Source organism: Quercus robur, chromosome 3 (genome assembly GCF_932294415.1).
Source record: "Quercus robur chromosome 3, dhQueRobu3.1, whole genome shotgun sequence".
NCBI classification, from domain to species: domain Eukaryota; kingdom Viridiplantae; phylum Streptophyta; class Magnoliopsida; order Fagales; family Fagaceae; genus Quercus; species Quercus robur.
Genome location: NC_065536.1, coordinates 24,213,454 through 24,226,649, shown reverse-complemented (window position 1 = coordinate 24,226,649; position 13,196 = coordinate 24,213,454). Strand labels below are relative to the sequence as shown.

The window sequence follows — 13,196 nt, the reverse complement described above, 5'->3', positions numbered from 1 at the left end:
TGTCATCTTCTCTCTCTTCATTCTCTCTTTCTCATCTGCTCTCTCCGCTCTCTTCATTCTCTCTTTCTCACTATCCTCTTTCAAACCCAAACATCATCCATCTCTTTCTCATCTGATTTTTTTTTTTTTTGGCTGTGACCGGTGCTTAAAGGAAGTGGTGGGTTTCAAACCCAAACATCATCCATCTCTTTCTCATCTGCTTTTTTTTTTTTTTTTGGCTATGACCGGTGCTTAAAGGAAGTGGTGGGTATGGCTGAGGTGAGTTGTGGGTCACGGAGATCGGAGTGGGTCATGGCGTGGGTCACGGAGATCGGAGATCGGAGTGGGCTGAAGTGGGTTTTTGGCTGTGACCGGTGTTTTTGGTTGTGGTTTTTGGTTGTTTTTGGCGTGGGTCCGGTGTTTTTGGTTGTGGTTTTTCGTTGTGGTTGTGGTTTTTGTGCTTAAAAGGGTTGTGGGTCGTGGTTGGGTCCAGGGTTTAGGTCGTGGTTGGGTTGTGGGTCCGGTGTTTGGGTCGTGGGTGACGGCGTGGGTTTGGTGGTTATGGTTTTTGGCTATGACCGATGTTTTTGGTTGTGGTTTTTGGTTGTGGTTGTGGTTTTTGGTTGTTTTTGGCTTGAGTCCGGTGTTTTTGGTTGTGGTTGTGGTTTTTGGTTGTTTTTGGCGTGGGTCCGGTGTTTTTGGTTGTGATTGTGGTTTTTGTGCTTAAAGGGGTTGTGGGTCGTGGTTGGGTCTAGGGTTTGGGTCGTGGTTGGGTTGTGGGTCCGGTGTTTGGGTCGTGGGTGACAGTGTGGGTTTGGTGGTTGTGGTTTTTGGCTGTGACCGGTGTTTTTGGTTGTGGTTTTTGGTTGTGGTTGTGGTTTTTGGTTGTTTTTGGCTTGGGTCCGGTGTTTTTGGTTGTGGTTTTTTGAATGGGTTTGCTCCGGTGGGTTTCAAATCGGCGGTGTGGTTTCTGATCGGTGGCTTGGGTGGTGGGTGTGGTGGCCGCTGTTGGCTCTGGTTTGATGGTTTGTGTGTGTGGCTCTGTTGATGGGTCTGTGTGTGTGGTTCTGTGAGATGAACCGGTGCTAGAGGTTGAGGGAGGTTGAGGAAAAAAAAAACGGTTGGAAAGCCTAGGAAAGTGGAACTGAAAAAAAGTATTTGTTAAAAAGAAATAATAAAGAAAGATTAAAAAATAATATTTTAATAAGAATAGAGTTTTAGGATGTGAGAGGTATTGTAAAATTGGATGATATAAGTAATAAAGTGGTTTTTTGAGATGGTATAATAGTATAGCATAGCATTTTTCAATGCCAGTGCTCTAAAGCTTTGCAAATATATAAAGCTGCTACCGTAACCGTGTAATACACTATTACTGTAGCTTTGTATATAATATTTAATTAATCTCTCACTCTCTCCCTCTCTCTGTGCAAAGCATGCCCTTTTCATTTTCCAACGACCAAGACTTTAACCAGAGCAACACTTTCCTTCACTCTAAAACTCACTACCGTACTAGGACTCCCACTCTCTCTATTCTGCAAAGCATACCTTTTACATTTTCCAACGGCCGAGACTTTAACCTGAAAAATATATATAGACACATATACATAGATGGATACGAAAAGGGAGTGAGCGTCCGTATGACACTTATCACTCACGCAAACTCATATCAATATCACTGCTTTGCTAAAAAAAACGCAGATATATATGCATTCTGTTTCTGCATGATTGGTATTGTAACTGTGCAACAAAACCACATCCAAAAACAGAAACACCAGTGAGGAGTGTATTGTTGTTGTTGTTTTAGATCGGTAAGTAGCAATGGCATCTGCTTTGGCGGGAGACGATCTCGCCAGGTCGACGAGCAGCCGGAGAAGCTGGGCTTCTGGGAGTTTCCTGGAAGTGTGGACAGCGCCGCCGGACGTGTTTAACTGGAGCGGTAGGCAAGAGGTGGACGAGGAAGAGTTCAGATGGGTGGCCATAGAGAGATTGCCTACGTATGATAGGCTGAGGAAAGGGATGCTCACGCAAGTTCTTGATAATGGCAAGGTTGTGCACGATGAAGTGGACGTTACGAATCTTGGGATGCGAGATAAGAAGCTGTTGATGGAGAGTATTCTTAAGGTTGCTGAGGAAGACAATGAGAAGTTCCTTAGAAGACTCAGAGACAGAACTGACAGGTAGTTTTTTTTGTTTGTTTTGGATTTGGTTTTGGTTTTTGTGTGAATTAAGATTTTTTAGTTTGGTTTTAATGGCAGAGTTGGGATTGAGATTCCTAAGATTGAAGTTCGGAACGAACATGTGTCGGTGGAGGGAGATGTGTATGTTGGGAGTAGAGCACTTCCTACTCTGCTTAATGTTACTTTGAACACAATTGAGGTATTTTTATTTTTTGTTTTTTTGTTTTTATTGTTTTTTGGAAGTGAAATTGGATTCTGGTGTAGAGTTTTGTGAGAAACAGAGAGATATATTGTTGGGCTATTTTGTAATTACGACTAGAAGAATGAAAAAGATTAAAAAAAGTGTTTTTAAGTTATTGTTCTGATGATTCGGTTTGAAATCTTTGACAGTTCGTTTTATCTGGTTTAAAATTTTGTCACTAAGCTTTTGATAACAATTTTTTTTTTTTTGGCCATTTCAATTTGTAATGGATAACAGAGTATTCTCGGATTGGTTCACCTTGCTCCCGAAGAAGAGAAAAATCCAGATACTCGAAGATGTTAGTGGAATTGTTAAACCATCAAGATATTTTTACGAAGTGCTACTTGATTTACTGTTTTTTTTTTTTTTTTTTTAACCCTTTTGCCCAAATATGAAAGTGAATTTTCCAAGGTAATTCTTACTGGGTATATGGGCAAGATTCGTTAACTGATTTTTCATGCCTTATATATGGTGAAATAGCCTTTTTTGGGTTGATAGCTAGCTTTGTGTTTGTTGCTATTGTTCTTATTTTGATTTTCTGGGATGAATTTTAAGTTTTTAACTGATATGGCAATTCCAGGATGACCCTACTTCTGGGTCCTCCAGGTGCAGGAAAAACAACCTTGTTGCACGCACTTGCCGGGAAACTCGACAAGGATCTGAAGGTTTGTTTCCCATTCTATTGCTTTTATATGTGTCACAATTTGCATAATCCTTTGTGTCTAAGATTAAATTTTGTGGCTTACTAATGAATAAGAGTTCTGTACAGGTGTCTGGGAAAGTCACCTACTGTGGTCATGAATTCCATGAATTTGTTCCTCAAAGAACCTGTGCTTATATTAGTCAACTTGATCTTCACCATGGAGAGATGACTGTGAGAGAGACACTGGATTTCTCAGGACGCTGTCTAGGGGTTGGCACAAGGTATGAGATGTTGGTGGAACTCTCAAGAAGAGAGAGAGAAGCAGGAATTAAGCCCGATCCTGAGATTGATGCATTCATGAAGAACACTGCAATGGCGGGCCAAAAGACTAGCTTGGTTACTGATTATATTCTCGAGGTTCGCTGTCTCTATTTCATGTTGCTAAGTTTTTTTAAAAAATAATTAACAAGCAATTTAAAATAGCTGACCTTTAAGAATATTTAACAATACTTGGTGTTCATTTGGCAAAGATTATTCTTACCAATTTATTTTATTATTCAGCTTATTTTTGCTATTATTCATGAGTCTCACTGTACTATTTGATACTATTCATGAGGTCCACTACACTATTTCAGCTAACTTTTACCTTTATCTACAATACTTTCAGTAAAAAGTCTTCAATTTCAACAAAATAAATAAATTTCAAAAGACCCTTGAACCGGATATTTGTGCTGATATTATGGTTGGAGATGAAATGAGAAGGGGTATCTCTGGTGGACAAAAGAAGCGTGTGACAACTGGTACGTATGTTGGACAAGCTTAAGTTGTTTATCATGAAATTAGGAGTCATTAATCTTACACAAAAGAATAACGTATCCGGTTCACATTCTTGTTTCTAGTATGTAAGCATTTGTAATGATTCATTACCAATTTTGATTGTGTTATTATAATTTGGTGCAGGGGAGATGTTGGTCAGACCAGCAAAGGCTCTTTTAATGGATGAAATATCGACAGGGTTTGACAGTTCTACCACTTTTCAGATTTGCAAGTATGTGAGGCAAATGGTTCATATTATGGATGTGACTATGGTCATTTCTCTTCTACGGCCAGCACCAGAGACATTTGATCTTTTTGATGACATTATTTTACTTTCAGAAGGACAGATAGTCTACCAAGGTCCAAGAGAAAATATCCTTGAGTTCTTTGAGCACGTGGGTTTCAAATGCCCCGATAGGAAAGGAGTTGCTGACTTTTTACAAGAAGTAGCATCCAAGAAGGATCAAGAACAATATTGGTTCAAGAAGAACCACCCTTACAGATACATTTCAGTTTCTGAATTTGCCCAGGCCTTCGGCTCTTTTCACATTGGCCAACAGCTTTTAGCTGATCTTAGTGTTCCTTATGATAAATCTAGAGCGCCCCCAGCTGTACTGGTGACAGAGAAGTATGGTATTTCAAATTGGGAACTATTCAGGGCTTGCTTTTCAAGGGAATGGCTGCTAATGAAGCGCAATTTTTGTGTATGTATTCAAGACTACTCAGATAACTATCATGTCCGTAATTGCCTTGACAGTTTTCCTTAGGACAGAAATGCCAGTGGGAACTGTTGCAGATGGAGGAAAATTATTTGGGCACTATTTTTCAGTCTGATTAATGTGATGTTCAATGGGATGGCTGAATTGGCAATGACTGTTTTCAGGCTTCCTGTCTTTTATAAACAAAGGGATTTCCTGTTCTATCCTGCATGGGCTTTTGGCTTACCCATTTGGGTCCTCAGGATCCTTCTATCATTCATGGAATCAGGAATATGGATCATTCTTACCTACTACACAACTGGATTTGCTCCATCTGCTAGCAGGTAAATAAGATTTTAAAATTGTCCCCAGCAATTGATTTGATACTTAGTACTTACCAGTTGTTGGAATTGTATGTGTCAAACTCATGGGTTTATTAGTCTATGATTCTTTCATTGACACATTTCTTCCCTTATTACTTCAGGTTTTTCCGACAGTTCTTGGCATTCTTTGGCATACATCAAATGGCATTGTCCCTCTTTCGGTTCATTGCTGCAGTTGGAAGAACACAAGTTGTTGCAAATACGCTGGGTACCTTCACCTTGCTTCTGGTTTTTGTGCTTGGAGGATTCATCGTTGCCAAAAGTAATTCATCTCTTTCCAATCCAGCTGTCAGTGTATTTCAATGTTGATTTATTTGATTAAAAAAAATGACTCCTCTTTTCCCTTTTTGCCTGCAGATGACATTGAGCCATGGATGATATGGGGCTACTATATTTCTCCTATGATGTACGGACAAAATGCCATAGTGATGAATGAATTTCTTGATAAAAGATGGAGTGCGGTAAGATATCTTCATAGTTTAATTGTTTTCATATGTAAATTTCAGATTTGCATCCACTTTCCATACTTGCATATGCAAATGAAAGCTCAAATTATGCATTTTCAACACCATAAGCAATCATGGAGATTTAACAAAATTTATCTATTACAGCCCAATAATGACCCCAGATTTAATGCACCAACAGTTGGAACGGTCCTTCTCAAGTCTAGAGGTTTCTTTACCGATGACTATTGGTTCTGGATTTGTATTGGAGCACTTCTTGGATTTTCTCCTCTTCAATGTGTTATTTATTGCAGCATTGACTTACCTGAATCGTAAGTGATCTTATCTCGCTCCTACTCAGAGTTTCTTTTATAGGGAAATGAAATTTCAGAGTTGACAAATCCTTGTGTGAAAAATGAATTTCAGCTCTGGGCGATTCAAAAGCCGTCATTGCGGATGATGAAAATGACAAGATGAATAAATATTCATCCTCCAGACATGAAACAGAAGGTTTATCTTTGACCTTTCTCCTTCAATTTTCATGATTTCCTAATTTCAATGTTTTTACTGTTATTTAGTCAAAATTAACTCATGTAGTGACAACAGTAATTCTATTTCAATTAGAGAGATCAAAATTTAACATGTTGATTTGCAACAACCAAAATATTATCTTGAAGAAGCTTGCATTAGCTTGATGGTTCATCACATCTCTGCACAAAATACAGTTCAGTATGCAACCATGAGTGTAGTTGTAACACCTTTAAGCAAGAGAGGTGGTCGGTTTAATGCAGTTACACAACATTAGAGATTAGAACAACAGAAAACCTGATGCATTTTTCACAGATGGATTTCTACTTATTACTTATAAATAATGATGGTTTTTTACTTATTAGAACAGAAAAATCTTTTAACTTGGAGAAATATTCCTAACTGCATCAATGAATTTTTGCCTTCTCCTAGAGATGGAAGATAATGCAAAAAAGGGGCTAAAATATGCCACATGACTTTAAATTTTGAGAAGAATCAACAAAAGAAACAAGCATGCATGCTTGTTTCAATGGTTAAATGAAGCTATCTTCTTCTAGATGCCTGAACTTTTGTGAAACAATTAAAGGTATTGATATGGCTGTGAGAACTTCTTCAGAAATTGTTGGTGCTTTATATAGTGCTTCAAAAAGGGGAATGGTTTTTCCCTTCCAACCCCTTTCACTTGCCTTTAACCATGTGAATTACTACGTGGATATGCCTGCTTTAATTAACCTATTTTTAAACATTTCATGTTCTGGTAAATTAATTTTGGCTTTCATTCACATTGTTGAATATCAAATGTCACTTTTAAGTTCTTTTCAAACTTTTATTATACCTACCAAATGCTTATGTAAATTTTGGTCTTTCATACCAGGCAATGAAGACTCAAGGAGTTGAAGAAGATCGTCTTCAACTGCTACGAGATGTTAATGGTGCTTTCAGACCAGGAATATTGACAGCACTTGTGGGTGTCAGTGGTGCTGGGAAGACAACCCTTATGGATGTGTTAGCTGGAAGAAAGACTGGTGGATACACTGAAGGAACCATTAACATCTCTGGTTACCCTAAGAACCAAGCTACCTTTGCTCGGGTTAGTGGTTACTGTGAACAGAATGACATTCATTCACCAAATGTCACTGTCTATGAATCTCTCCTATATTCAGCTTGGCTCCGTCTCTCTTCAGATGTAAAGACACAAACACGGAAGGTATGTTGTACGGTCTTCTAGAATCATCTTTCTAGACCTCTGTACATATTCATTTGTTTCTAAACACCCTGTCTGGATTCCTATTGCTTAAGGATCCAAGTTCTAAGTGTGTAATTTAATTTGTATATTTATTTTTTGTTTTTGGTATAGATGTTTGTAGAAGAAGTTATGGAGTTGGTTGAGCTTAAACCGATAAGAGACGCTCTAGTTGGCCTTCCAGGAGTTGATGGTCTTTCAACAGAACAAAGGAAGAGGCTAACAATAGCTGTGGAACTCGTTGCTAACCCCTCTATCATCTTCATGGACGAACCAACATCTGGTCTTGATGCCAGAGCTGCTGCTATTGTTATGCGTACTGTGAGAAATACAGTGGATACTGGGAGAACTGTTGTATGCACAATCCACCAGCCTAGCATAGACATTTTTGAAGCTTTTGATGAGGTACAGCTCACTTTTCTTAATTTTGTTTAAGTTTTTCACTTAAATGTTTCTTATGTATCTATGTCGCAATATGTTTCTGGCTCTTGTAGCTACTGCTGATGAAAAGAGGACAAGTCATTTATGCTGGACCTCTCGGTCACCATTCTCACAAGCTGATAGAATATTTTGAAGTGAGTATCTTTTTTCATGCTTTTTTTTATGTTTGCTTCATCAATTGATAAGAGTTTTTCCATATCTTTAATGTGTATACATATGCTCTTCATTTACGCTTCAACCGATTGTGCTATCCCTTGGGATTGACTAGCATGTATTTTGCTAGCTATTTATTAATATCTATCTATGCCAGGCTGTCCCAGGAGTTACTAAGATTACGGATGGTTATAATCCTGCCACATGGATGCTTGAAGTCACTGCTCCTTCAGTTGAGGCTCAAATTGATGTGGATTTTGCTGAAATTTATGCCAATTCCTCAATTTATCTGTAAGTTATAATTATTTTGATAATAAGTTTTTTCCTATATTCCCTGATTATTAGGTTTTGTGATTTTGATTTCTTTCAACACTCATTCAAGAGGAATCTGGAACTTATCAAAGAGATAAGTACTCCAGTGCCAGGCTCCAACGACCTCTACTTCCCAACCAAATACTCTCAACTATTCAGTGTTCAGTGCAAAGCTTGTTTCTGGAAACAACATTGGTCTTATTGGAGAAACCCTCAGTACAATGCTGTCCGATTCTTCATGACAATAGTCATTGGTGCATTATTTGGTCTAATCTTCTGGAACAAAGGACAAAAGACGTAAGTCTTGAACTTTTTCTTGAATTGATTATTTTAGTTTTCTACCATTTAAAGGGTTGCATGAAATGTAGATTGGGGTCTATTTTATTAAAGCACTAGTGCTTAATCTTAATTTTCATTGGTACTTTTATCAAATGTCAACTCTAATTGTTTTTTTAACAGGACCAAACAACAAGACTTGATTAATCTTTTGGGAGCCATGTATGCTGCTGTGCTTTCCCTTGGAGCCTTAAATGCTTTTGCAGTGCAGTCTGTTGTTGCCATTGAGAGGACAGTTTTCTATCGTGAAAGAGCAACTGGGATGTATTCTGCATTGCCTTATGCATTTTCTCAGGTAACTCAAATGCAACTTGTCTCTTTCTAGCAGGACTATAATTCCAAATTGACAACATAATGTATCTTGCCATCAAGAAAACTTAATTTCTTTTTTGTTGAGAATCAAGAAAATTTAATTTGAAATATGTAATTCTATTACACAAGTATGCTATTTTATACTGGGCTAAAGCACTATCCTATGCAGGTGGCCATTGAGACGGTTTATAATGCAATTCAAACTCTTGCTTGCACTCTTCTCCTTTACTCTATGATCGGGTTTGAGTGGAAGGCAACAAAGTTCTTGTGGTTCTACTACTACATATTTACATGCTTTGTCTACTTCACATTGTACAGGATGATGGTTGTTGCACTGACTCAAGGCCACCAAATTGCTGCCATTTGTATGTCATTCTTCCTTAGTTTCTGGAATTTGTTCTCCTATTTCCTCCTTCCGAGGCCGGTAAGTTATTCTAACTCGATATATGTTAAATTCAAACACTCGGTTATGTCATTATAATCTACTCTCTCTTTGCATACAAAACTCACTATTGCCTACACATTACAGCAAATCCCAATATGGTGGAGGTGGTACTACTGGGCTTCTCCTGTGCCTTGGACACTATATGGTCTTGTAACCTCTCAAGTTGGTGACAAAAATGCTTTGCTTAAGATACCTGAAGCAGGTAACGTGCCATTGAAGGTGTACCTTAAAGTAAGCTTGGGTTTAGAATATGACTTCCTTCCAACTGTTGTAGTGGCTCATCTTGGCTTTGTTCTCCTCTTCTTCTTTGTGTTTGACTATGGCATCAAGTTCCTCAACTTCCAAAGGAGATAACTTGCTTGAGTTATACACACACAAGTCTAACAGTATGTTTAAGAGTTTGTAAATTTACAAACTCTTAAACATACTGTTAGACTTGTGTGTGTATAACTCAAGCAAGTTATCTCCTTTGGAAGTTGAGGAACTTGATGCCATAGGCAAACACAAAGAAGAAGAGGAGAACAAAGCCAAGATGAGCCACTACAACAGCTGAAAGGAAGTCATATTCGAAACCCAAGCTTACTTTGAGGTAGACCTTCAATGGCACGTTACCTACTTCAAGTATCTCAAGCGAAGCATTTTTGTCACGAACTTGAGAGGTTACATGACCATATAGTGTCCAAGCCACAGGAGAAGCCCAGTAGTACCACCTGCACCATATTGGGATTTGCTGTAATGTGTAGGCAATAGTGAGTTTTGTATGCAAAGAGAGAGTAGATTATAATGACATAACTGAGTGTTTGAATTTAACATATATTGAGTTAGAATAACTTACTGGCTTGGGAAGAAGGAAACCGGAGAACAAATTCCAGAACTAAGGAAGAATGACATACAAATAGCAGCAATTTGGTGGCCTTGTGTCAGTGCAACAACCATCATCCCATACAATATGAAGTAGACAAAGCATGTAAATATGTAGTAGTAGAACCACAAGAACTTTGTTGCCTTCCACTCAAACCCGATCATAGAGTAAAGGAGAAGAGTGTAAACTAGAGTTTGAATTGCATTATAAATCGTCTCAATGGCCACCTACATAGGATAGTGCTTTAGCCCAGTATAAAATAGCATACTTGTGTAATAGAATTACATATTTGAAATTAAATTTTCTTGATTCTCAACAAAAAAGAAATTAAGTTTTCTTGATGGCAAGATACATTATGTTGTCAATTTGGAATTATAGTCCTACTAGAAAGAGACAAATTGCATTTGAGTTACCTAAGAAAATGCATAAGGCAATGCAGAATACATCCCAGCTGCTCTTTCATGGTAGAAAACTGTCCTCTCAATGGCAACAACAGACTGCAATGCAAAAGCATTTAAGGCTCCAAGGAAAAGCACAGCAACATACATGGCTCCCAAAAGATTCATCAAGTCTTGATGTTTGGTCCTGTTAAAAAAACAATTAGAGTTGACATCTGATAAAAGTACCAATGAAAATTAAAAATTAAGATTAAGCATTAGTGCTTTAATCAAATAGATCCCAATCTACATTTCATGCAACCCTTTAAATGATAGAAAACTAAAATAATCAATTCAAGAAAAAGTTCAAGACTAACGTCTTTTGTCCTTTGTTCCAGAAGATTAGACCAAATAATGCACCAATGACTATTGTCATGAAGAACCGGACAGCATTGTACTAAGGGTTTCTCCAATAAGACCAATGTTGTTTCCAAAAACAAGCTTTGCACTGAACACTGAATGGTTGAGAGTATTTGGTTGGGAAGTAGAGGTCGTTGGAGCCTGGCACTAGAGTACTTATCTCTTTGAAAACTTCCATATTCATCCTGAATGAGTGTTGAAAGAAATCAGAATCACAAAACCTAATAATCAGGGAATATAGGAAAAAACTTATTATCAAAATAATTATAACTTACAGATAAAGTGAGGAATTGGCATAAATGTCAGCAAAATCCACATCAATTTGAGCCTCAATTGAAGGAGCAGTGACTTCAAGCATCCATGTCAACTAACTTACCTTTATCCCATTGGCAAGTGTCTTGGTCTATGAGATTGGCCACCAAATGCTCACTTAGAACAACTCCACTCTTTACTTTAGGAGTGAAATTAGGCTCTTCAAGGACCCAAGGATCGTCCAATATCCAAATGTTCCACCCATTCCCAATTTTATGACAACCCCATTTTTACCACATCTCTGCAGCCAAAGATACTCTAAGATGACCAAGAGATGGATTTAGGCATTGGCATCTTCATTAAATTCTTACCCCTCACATATCTCTTCTGAAACATCTTTACCCATAGCTTCTCTACATTACTAGCCTCCTCCCAAGTTAATTTAGCTACAAGATCTTGATTCATATCCTCTGTTTTCTTTATGCCGAGACCCCCTAATGCTTTGGGAGAGCATATAGAATCCCAGCTCTTAAGATATAGCCCATGTTTTTTCTCACCACTAAAACCCCACCAAAATTTGCGATTGAGGGAATCAAGTTTATCACATACCTTTTTGGGGAGGAGTAGAGACGAGGCTTGATAGGAGGGCATGGCTACTACCACTGAGGATATCAGTGTGGTTCTTCCCGCTTGGGAAAGTGTTTTCATTTTCCAACCCTAAAGTCTTTGTTTCACCTCTTCTATGATTTTCTTTGTTGCAGCCTTCTTTTCTCTTCCTAAAGCCATTGAAAAGCCTAGATACTTCTCTTTTTTGTTTGAGGTATTAATGCCTATCATATTGGCCAGCCGCCTCTTGTAAGCATGAGGCATATTTTTGCTAAATATGATTATAGATTTGAAAAAAATTTACTTTTTGCCCCTGCCACTTTTCAAAAGTGTCTAGAAAAATTTTGATCCGATTCATATTCTCCATATTTGCTTGGGCAAAGATGAATAAATCATCTGCAAATTTCAAGTGGGTAATGGGAGTCAAGTCTCTCACCAATTTAAACCCATTGATTTTGTTTGACGTGGCCTCTCTTTCTATAAGTTTTGATAGAACTTATGATGCAAGAACAAAAAGGAAGGGAGAAAGGGGATCATCTTGTCTTAGTTCTCTTTGAGGTTTGAAAAATCCAAAGGGACTACCATTGATTAAGACAGAAAAAGAGGCAATGGTAACACACTACATCACCCATTGAATCCAAATCTCGAGAAAGCCAAATTTTGCCAACACCTTCTTAAGAAATGGACACTCTATTCTGTCATACTCCTCCATATCAATTTTAAGTCCCATCCAGCCTGTTTTGTCTCTCTTGTTCTTCACCTCGTGTATAATTTCTTGAGCCAAAAAGGTGTTTTCTTGAATTTTCCTCCGATGAACAAAAGCCATTTGCCAAGGGGAGATCAGTTTATGCAGCACCTTTTTTATTCTATTTGCCAGAAGTTTTGAGATAATCTTATAAAGAACATTGCACAAAATTATTGGCCTAAATTGGCTCACCGATGCTGCATTACTGCCTTTAGGGATCAAGGCAAAAATGCAGTTGATTTCCTTAAGAATGTATCCCTTTCTAAAGAAACTGCTTACTACTTCTACAATTTCACCCCTATAACATTCAGCCAACATACCATTAGGCCCTGAGGCCTTATGTGAGCCTAGGCTGAAAACATCCTTTATCTCTTCAGCTGATGGCATACAAGCAAGCATCTCCACCTCCTCTTCTGACAGACTTGGAGATATGAGATCATCCAAGTTATCTGGAACAGAGGGGTTGGATGTAGAGAAAAAGGCAAACAGTACTCTTAAGCTAATGGTAGAAATCCATATACGGAGTTGCATAATGAGAAAAAGGCAAACAATATGTAATTTTCGCCACCAGGGTTTCATTTTCTTGGTCAAGAGTGCAAGTTTCCCAAACAATTGATCATGCGCCACTATCAGAAAGAAAACACAGAGACAATCAAAATTAGATGTCAAAGACTTGGACAATTAAGATCCTTGAATAGCAGCAACAAAAAGTAGTACCCCACTCAAATCAACTAAGCCATACATTATTTAACAAAAAAAGAAATCATACTAAATAAATTAAAAA

At 38.0% G+C, this 13,196-nt stretch overlaps 2 pseudogenes; one reads left to right on the top strand and one right to left on the bottom strand.

Moving 5' to 3' along the window:
• The first annotated feature begins 1,797 nt into the window (after window positions 1-1,797).
• On the top strand, window positions 1,798-9,504 carry LOC126717552 (pleiotropic drug resistance protein 2-like; annotated as a pseudogene).
• Window positions 9,505-9,610: 106 nt separating this feature from the next.
• Window positions 9,611-11,167, bottom strand: LOC126719426 (ABC transporter G family member 34-like; annotated as a pseudogene).
• Between the last annotated feature and the right edge of the window lie 2,029 nt (window positions 11,168-13,196).